The sequence below is a fragment of the Elephantulus edwardii genome, unplaced genomic scaffold (genome assembly GCF_000299155.1).
Source record: "Elephantulus edwardii isolate Elephantulus edwardi_28Jun2011 unplaced genomic scaffold, EleEdw1.0 scaffold00099, whole genome shotgun sequence".
Classification (NCBI taxonomy): Eukaryota; Metazoa; Chordata; class Mammalia; order Macroscelidea; family Macroscelididae; genus Elephantulus; species Elephantulus edwardii.
Window position 1 is genome coordinate 4,318,648 of NW_006399849.1, and position 9,721 is coordinate 4,328,368.

General features: G+C 39.7%; 1 pseudogene; it reads right to left on the reverse strand.

Annotated features, from left to right (window-relative positions):
* Window positions 1-8,315: 8,315 nt before the first annotated feature.
* On the reverse strand, window positions 8,316-8,974 carry LOC102862296 (annotated as a pseudogene).
* Between the last annotated feature and the right edge of the window lie 747 nt (window positions 8,975-9,721).

The window sequence follows — 9,721 nt, forward strand, 5'->3', positions numbered from 1 at the left end:
GTGCGATTGGCACAGGACAGAGCAGAGTTTAGGGCTGTTGTACATAGGGTCGCTATGAGTCGCAAGCAACTTGACAGCACATAACAACAACAATATAGTAAGAACTTAGTAAATGAGCAGGTATGCGTTATTACTATTATTAAAAATTATTCTATTTATCTAGTATAGTTGGATATTCACGTTGTTCTTGTTAAGTGTGTTTTTGTTGGCTCTAACTCACAGCAAGTCTACCTATAATAGAAGAAAATGCTGTCCCATCTAGGCTATCCTCACAAACTCTGCTGTGCTTATGCACACTGTTGTAGTAACTGGGACTATCCATGTCTTTGAAGTCTCCCTCTCTTCTGTTCTCTATTTATCCAAGCATGATGTCCTTCCCTGGGCATATCTCACCATCCTTGTTTCTAAAGTAGCACTCACGCAAATCAAATGGTTTTATGAAACGCCAATATAGAACAACCAGATATGACATGCAGCACCAAAATAAAAACAACACAGAGAAATTTGTATTAGTGCCCTTTCTAGGGTTCAGGGGAGCAGGTCGGACTAATGGTGCTGTCACAAGTGTGTCTGTGACCAGACAACAAAAGATGAGGCTAAAGATGTCACACTTATATTGTTAAGGAAGGGTAAGTGTGAACAAGACAAAAATGTTGTTGTTCCTGAGCTTCAAATTAGATTGATAATGCTTAGAGCAGTCATAGTTCCACCTGCAAAGCGCTAGTAACTTCACGATCAAAGAAGTCTTTCAGATAGCGGGCAAAAAAAGTTAAAAAAAGAAATAAAGAGGGTGGAGAAATGGAGGTAATTTAGGACTTAGCATCTTTGGCAAGCACCATTAGTTTCCCGAGCACTGGGAATCCCTCTCTTACCTGGGGTACAATGAACACACTCAGCGGAGTAGAGAAGACTACCACGCAGCATGCTCTCAAATCACAAAGGATGGGGTGAGCATTGATACTTTATCTGCAGGCATGCTGGAGGGATGCTCACTTTACTGTGGTCTTATAAACCGCAGAGTCCCAAGGTGATACTGAATTGTGGTAATTCTTGTGCCTTAACGCAGCACATATCCAAACTGTTAACTTTTCTTCTTTCCCAGATGTGCTGTCACCATTATAGCCTCAGAAGGGAGGTTATGAGAGATAAAAAAAAATGTTGCAAAATGGATAGAAACAAGGGCTAAATAAAAACTCTAAGAGGTCAAAATGTGCAGTGAAACTAGCAAATCTGTCTCCAAGGCCTAGGAAAAGCAAGCTCTTATATTATTGGACTGCTTTATTTGAAGCTTAATATTTCAGAGATAAAGTGACATGACTGGATTTTTAAAACAGAATTTCCTTCTCATATACTTTGGGCACGTAGCCAGGAGGGACCAGTCTTTGGAGAAGGATATCATTCTTGGAAGGGTGGAGGGACAGCATAGGAGAGAAAGACCACAAAGGAGATGGACTGACACAGTAACTAGGGTAATGAGGGTAGGTATGTTGGAGACAATGAAAACTGGCTCAGCATAGAGCAGGATTCAGAGCTACTGTGCATAGGATAGCTATGAGTCGTAGATGAGGCAACAGCACATAACAATAAACAACAACAATAATCTTGGAATGAGAAAGAATTATGTTAAGAAACCCAGAAATTTAAAGAAAAAAAGAGTGTATGATTTCCTTGAACAGAATCAAACTTTTGGAAGCAAAACAAACATAATCTCTAAAACAACACAAAGACTAAACAAAAAGCCGGAGAAATACTTTTAACCAATCAAAAGTCAAATGGTGTTATTAACAATAGCAAAGAAATGGAAGCAACTAAAGTGCCCATCAATAAATGAATGTATAGAAAAAGTATGGCATGGTCACACAATGGAATACTAGATAGCATTGAAAAAAACAATGAGCTTGTAAAACATTACACAACACGAGTGAGCATGGAGGACATTATACTGAGTGAAACAAAAGGACATGCACTCTATAACACAACTGTTATAAAATAGGACTGACATGGAGGGTTGGGAGGAGAATAGGAAAAGAGTGGATTAACAGTGAACACTGCATTGGAACAGATGAGGGAAAAGACTATGTAAAAAAAATTATGATTGGGCATTTATGTATGTATGGCAACAATTTAGAATAAGAAGTACACTGCAAAAAAGACTAGGGGAGAGAGAAATGAGGGTGAGTGAGGAATATGTTCAACAATGAATGATTTTTTTTAAATTGATATAAAAACTAGTCAAGTGGCTACATTTCCCCACTATACAAATGTTCTAGTTTATAAGTGCTTTCGGGTCTAGAACAACTGAAAACAACCCTGTGAACAACAGATCTGAACCCTGTCCTATCCTGTTCCATCCTCATCACCTCTGGTATATGTGAGTCCACTGCTACAGCCACCCTGTCAAGTCATCTCAACAAGGGTCTTCCTTTCTTTCACTAACCCTCCACCTTTCCAAACATGATGTTCCTTTCCAAGAACATACTCATAGTATGTAAGATGAAGCTTCATAATCCTTGCTTCTAAGGAGCACTCTGGTTGTACTTTCTCTAAGATGTATCTGTTTGTTCAAATATTAAGAACTGAAAATAATTATACAAATGCAAGGAATGTACAAAGATTGAAAATATATATACAAAGATTGAAAAAGTGAACAAAACTATAGACAGAATAAAACAGTTCTCTCTGCTCCCGCTGCTGTTGTTTACCATTGGATGGATTTTGATTCAAAATGACCCCATGCAGGGTTTCCCAAGGGCCCTGGTGGCACAGCACATTGAATGTTGAGGCGCTAATCAAAGTCAGCAGTTGGAACTCATTGGCTGTTCTGAGAGAGAAAGAGAAAACGGTCTCTACCCATGAAGATTTACAGCCTAGGAAATCTGATGCCAAGTTATCAAGAGCTTAGATTAATTCAAAAGCAATGAGTTTGGCTTTGGATTTGGAATCTTTACAGAAGGAAATCTTCAGGTCCTTCCCTGTCCCCCACCCAAATAGGGCCACTGATAGGTTAAAACTCATGGTTCAGCAGTTTAGCATTTTAACCATTACTTCATCAGGGCTTTAACAGAAAGAAAATAAAGATGTGTATATCACTAATACTTAAAAAAACTATGCATTAAAAATGTACCTTGATTTGTTAGATGAAAATAACAGCATAAACACAAAAAGAGACTCCATAACTGCAGAGATGCCGACTGCTTGTTCATAAAGTATTTCTTTCCTCTCCACTGCCTTATACCCTCCGACTTCTGACTAAAAGGCCAAGTGCTGAAAGCATATGACTCATTTCTGCTCAAAAAACTGCTGGTGGAAGACCTTCCAGAGCTCTCTTCTATCAAAGTGGAGGTCACACATTTTCGAGAACAGCAAGATGATGGTGGAATTTTATCATCTGGGGTTCTCTAAGTGGATCCAAGTGTCTAATCTCCTCTATATCACAACAGGTAAATAAAATAAACAGGTAAAGTGAGAAAGCAAGCTTTGGCATGTTAAAATACACAAACACACCTACTGCCATTGAACTGACTGTGGCACAAGGTGACTTCATGTATGACACAGCAGAACTGTTTTCTTTACTGTAATCTACATGCTGGTCGATTACCAGGCCTTTCTTCCAAGGTACTACTGTGGTTGTTCTTAGGTATCCTGAAACAGATTGTGACTCAGTGTGACCCTAAGCAGAACAGACTGAAACCTAGCCTGATCTTGCATCACCCTCACAATCTGTCCTGTGCTCAAGTCCATTGTGGTTATGGTGTGCGTCTACCTCTTGGAAAGCCTCCATCTCTTTAGCTTACCCACTACTTTTCCAAGCACGGCATCCTTTTCTAAAGCTTGGCCCTTCCTGATAACATATCCAAAGTGTGTGAGGGGAAACTCTTACCATTCTCGCCCCTAAGTAGTATCCTGGTTGATCTTTTTCCAAGATAGATTTGTTTTTTCTTTAGACAGTTCATGGTATCCATTCAACACTTTGTCAACACCACAATTCAAAAGGCATCATTTCTTCTTCAGTCTTACTTCATCCCTGTCCAATGCTCACATGCCTAGGAACCCAATGAAAATGCCAAGGCTTTCTATTTAGCCACTTAAAGAGGCTCATGACAGGAGATGTGTCCAACACAATGTTTTTATATTTCTTAACTGTTTCTTCCATACGTGTTAACTGTGGTTTCAAGTAAAATTAACTAATGATTTCAACCTTTTCTCCATTTAAAATGAGGTCACCTTTTGGTCCAGTTGTGAGAACTTTTATTTTCTTGATGTTGGGCTGTAATTCATTGTTGTTGATGTTGTATGCCATCAAATTGCTTGTGATTAATTGAGATACTATGTACAATAGCCCAGAAACCTGCTCTATCCTGTGTCAACTTTACCGACTCTGACACAACTACCCCTACTACACTAATCACTGAATAAATTTATCTCATCTAGGGTCATCCTCTCTTTCTCTGTCCCTCCACCCTTCCAAACATGATGTTCCCCTCCAAGGACTGGTCCCTTATTGCAACATGTCCAAAGTATATCAAATGAAGCTTCAGAATCCTTGCCTCCAAGGAGCAGCCTGATTTCACCCTCTCCAAGGATGAACCTGTTTATCCTCCTGGCAGTCCATGGTGTACATTCAATACTCTTCTCCAGCACCACAGCTCAAAGGCATCAATTCTCTTTCTATCATCCCTAGTCATTGTCCAGCCCTCTAATACACAGCAATCAATTATGCAGACTATGGCCTGAATCAGGCATATCATAGTCTCCAATCTGGAATCATTGCTCTTCAGTACTCTGGAGAAGTCCCTTGCCCAATGCAATTTGTCTCTTGATTTCCTGGTGGCTGGTACAAAGAGTGTTGGTTGTGGAGCCAAGCAAACTAAAGCGGTTAATAATCTCAATATTTTCACCATCTATCAAAATGTTGCCAATCAGCCCAGTGTTAAAAATCTTTGTTTTCTTGATTTTGAGCTTCAATCCATACTGAAGACTGTAGTCATGACTTTCTGCAGCAAGCGCTTCAGGTCCTCTTCAGTTTCAGCAAGCAAGCTGTGTCATCTACATAACCCAGGTTGTTGATGAGTCTTCCTCCAATCCTAACGTCATATTCCTCCTCATAGAGCCCAGCCTCCCAGATTGTCTGTTCTGCATATAGATTGAATAGGAATTGGCTGACACAGAAGAATTTCATGAAATAATGTATAAGCAAGAGCCTGTGATGATGAAGGATGAAGTTCAAGCTGCTCTGAAAGAATTGGCAAAAAAAAAACAAGTCCCCAGGAATTGATGGTATACCAACTGACATATTTCAACAGACACTGCCCTGGATGTACTCACTAAGTTGTGCCAAGAAATATGCAGGACAATCACCTGGCCAACTGACTGGAAGATATCTATATATGTTCCCATTACAAAGAAAGGTGACCTGACAGAATGTGAAAATTATCAAACAATATCATTAATATCACATGCAAGCAAGATACTGCTGAAAATTATCCAAAACCAACAAACAATTTATCAACAAAGAACTGCCAGATGTGTAGGCTGGGTTTAGAAGAGGCTGTGGTACTAGGGATATCATAGCTGATGTTAGAATGATCTTTGCTGAAAGCAGAGAGTACCAGAGGAATTTCGGTTTTTCATTGACTATGCAAAGGTGTTTGACTATGTGGATCACAACAAACTGTGGCTGACTCTGAGAAGAATGGGAATCCCAGGACACTTGATTGTGCTTATGCGTAACCTATACTTGGACCAGGAGGCTGTCATCAGAACAGAGCAAGGAAATACTGCATGGTTCAAAATTGGGAAGGGTATACACCAGGAATGTGTCTTATCTCCAAATCTTTTCAATATATATGCAGAACAGATGTAAATCATACTGAAGAATAATTTAAGTGTTTCAAGTTAAGCAAGCAAGGTGTACATATGAGAAGTTGTTGATGAGTCTTTCTCCAATTCTGATGTCACATTCTTCTTCATACAGTCTAGCTTCTGGAATGACTTTCTCAGCATACAGATTAAATATGAATGGAGAAAAGAGACAATCGTGATTTTAAAGCATGCAGAATCCCTTTGTTCTTTTCAAACAACTGTTTCTTGGTCTATGGTCACTAAAAGCACAAATAAGTGGTCATGATTCCCATTCTACCCAGTGTTATCCATAATTTATTACAATCCACAAAGTCAAAGGCCTTTGCATAGTCAAGAAAACATTTTTCTGGTATTTTCTGCTTTCAGCCAAGACCCAATTAACATCAGCAATGATATCCTTCATTTCATGGTCTCTTCTAAATTCATCATGAATTTCTGGAAGTTCCATATCCATGTATTGTCCAAGTCACTTTTTAAAAAATCCTCACCACTATTTTGAATATAATACTAATGCTACTGTTGGGATTTTTGTCCTCTGCTGAGTCATCTCTTCTTTAATGGGAACAAACATGGAACTCTTCTAGTCAGTTGGCCAGTTAGCAGTCTTCTAAATTTCTTGGCATCTATTCATGAGCACACTCAGGACTGTGTCTACTTGCAGAAGCACTTCAAATAATGTTCCATCAATTCCTGCAGGCTTATTTTTTGCCAGTGTCTTTAGTTCACCGTGGACTTTATCCTTCAGAACCATCATTCCTTGGTCATATGTTCCTTCTACTTTATGCTGCTGGGTCTTCCTTACATCTCTTGATACTTGCTGTATCATTCAATATCTTACTCATAAAATCCTTCAATATTGTACAACTACAGGCTTGAATTGTCCTCCTTCTTCATTTCTCTCAGTTTGAGTAATGTCCAGAGTGTTCTGCACTTTTGGTTTTCAAACTGCAGGTCTCTGACCTTCTACTAAGGCAGGTCTTTTTATCATACTAATTTGCTTTTTCTTCTTGAGCAAACTTTGGAAATCTTTTAATTCAGCTTTCTTATTGACCATTTGTTCTTTTTGCTTTAGTTTTTTTTTTTTTCCTTCTGTTCATAGGCAAGTTTCAGAATCTCTTCTGACATCCATATTTGTCTTTGCTACCTTTCTTGTCTTCTTAATAGCCTTTATTTCTTCATGTATTAGATCCTTAATCTCAACCTTACTGTCCTTATTGTTCAATGCTGCAAATCTGCGTTTGAGATAGTTTTTTAAATTTAGGTGAAATAAACTTAAGGTTGTACTTTAGCTCTCTTGGACTTGTTTTAATTTTCTTTCGTTTCAATATGAACTTACAGATGAGCAATTGATGGACTGTTTCAGAGAAAGCTCCCAGCCTTTTTCTGACTGTTGATATTGAGCGTTTCCACTCTCTATCCACAGCAGTAGTAAATTTTCTCCCTGTGTATTTTTTAAAGATATTGGCAAATAACAAATTATGGATTATACAAACTTCTATCATATGACTTCATGTCTAATTTCTGTTACCAATATCTTATTTTTTCAATGACCAAACTTTCTTTGTTTCCAACATTTGCATTCTAATTCTTATAAATAGTCTTGACTGCCAGTATACTCAATTTCAGACTGCAGAACTTTGTAGAAATCTTTACCTTCTTGATCTTTGGATTTAATAGTTGGTGTATAATTTTAATAATAGTACTATTAACAGATTTTCCACATAAACATATGGATATTATCCTATCACTGACAGGGCTGCACTTCAGAACAGATATTGAAATATTCCTTTTTCTTGACGAATGTGACATTTCTCTCCTTCAATTTGTCATTCCTGGCATGGTAAATCATCTGACTGTCTGATTGAAAATGGCCAATGTCAATTCATATCAGCTCAGTAATGCCAAAGATATCAGTCAGTATGTGTCCCATTTCATTTTTTTGACAACTTTAAATTTTCCTAATTTATACCTCACGTATTTCACATTCCAATTATTAGTGCATGTTTGCAGCTGTTTTGCTTCATTTTCAAACTTGCTACATAAGCAAGTGAAGGTCCATCACTGGGTGAAAGCTCTACTCCGTTTGAGGCATTAAGGTTGACTTTACTTTGAGGATGCAGCTCTTTCAAATGTTTTGTGTTTCAAATGCCTCCCATTGAATGGTTCATCTTCAGACATCCTATCAGGCAATGTCCTCCTGTTATTCACAGTGCTTTCTAGGCTTCATTACTTCAGAAGTTGATGGCCTGTTTTTTTCATGTTTTAGACTGGAAGTTCTGCTGAAACTTGTCCATCAAGTGAAAATCTCTTGGTATCTGAAATACCAGTGGCATAGCTTCCAGCATCACATTAACATGCAAGCCATGAGTATAAAGCAACTGACAGATGAGTGGTGGTCAGCAATGTATTATACGGTAAACTGTACATAATAGTTGCTGTACATGTTTTCTTCATTATTTATGTCCATCTTCAAATGTACTCATTTGTAAGACACTCTTGATGAATTTTTTCTTTTCTCTTCTCTCTTCTTTTTTTGAGTCTGTCTTCTATATCTTGTTGAGCAGCTTCACCACCTCATCATAGATGACAAACACGATTGCCACGTCCAGGCAGACCCAGCCCAGGCGAGGGCCTGTGCCCTTGTAGAACGCCTTGAGCCCCTGGTTCCTAAGGATCTGCAGGTCACAGTCCCAGATGTTGTGGTACTTGAGTGCTTCCAAACCCTGCATCCGGGTCTTGATCACATCCAGTGGAGTGTTCCCAGAGACGCTGGCAGTACCCGCTATAGCTCCAAAGACCCTGGTAACCAGGGGGTTCCTGGGCTTGTTGGGGTTGCCCCCTCAGTACCAGTTACGCAGGGAAGTCATGACGAAGAAGCAGATGGCCTGGTTAGAGCCCTGCTTCAGCACAGTGGCCATGAGGCCCTGGTACGTGCCCTTTAGTCCTTGTTCCAGGACGATTTCCCTGACACCGTGTAAGAATCCTTTGTACTAGGGGTTTGTGGAAGTCTGGTCCTGGATGAATTTTACCTTGATAGTCCCCATGGGGCACAAAACACAATGGCCTCTGCCACCCCAGGGCCCAGGCAGCGGTTGCTAAGCAACTTGAACATGCTGAACCTGACGGCCGCCTTGGGAATGGAACCATAGAGCCGGGAGCTGAGGCTGTGGTATAGACCCAGGACTCCACGGCTGCGGGCTGTCTGGTGCACGCGGTCCCCGATGACCCGGTACCGAGGTGGGTGTGCTCTTGTCCAACTGCGTGTTCACATACTCGGTAGTGAACATGATGCAGATCTCGATGCAGCCTGCCAGTCCGCCTGCGGAGAACTAGGTCCTAAGTCCCGGAGCCCCCTGCTCCTCTGGAGCCTGGGTCTGCGCCGAGACACAGTCAAGGGCGCCGCCACGCGGAGTCCACTCCATGCCCAACCTGGCTTGCTGAATTTTCTTAAAGCACAATTTGTCAGCACACTTTAAAAACTAAATTATCAATCTATCTAAGTATCAATTCATATTTCAAATATAAAAAACATAAAAAATGATGCACAGTGAAAAATCCCGATTCCGCATTTGTGCTCCATCTGCTAAATTCCCAATCCACCATGATGTGCGCACATGCACACGCAGACACAACTGGCAACCATTTAGATTTCTTTTAAGCACACAAATGTTTCTGTAATTATACCTATACAATTTTGTCCACAGTTTACACCACTAACTATTCTGTACTTTCCCTTCAATTTAGTAATATACTTTTTATATTTACACACAAAGTGTTTGCTCTTCTTTTTTACAGTTTCATCAAATATGTATGTGCATCATAATTCAGAAGCCTCAACTCACTACCTCACGGCCATTGA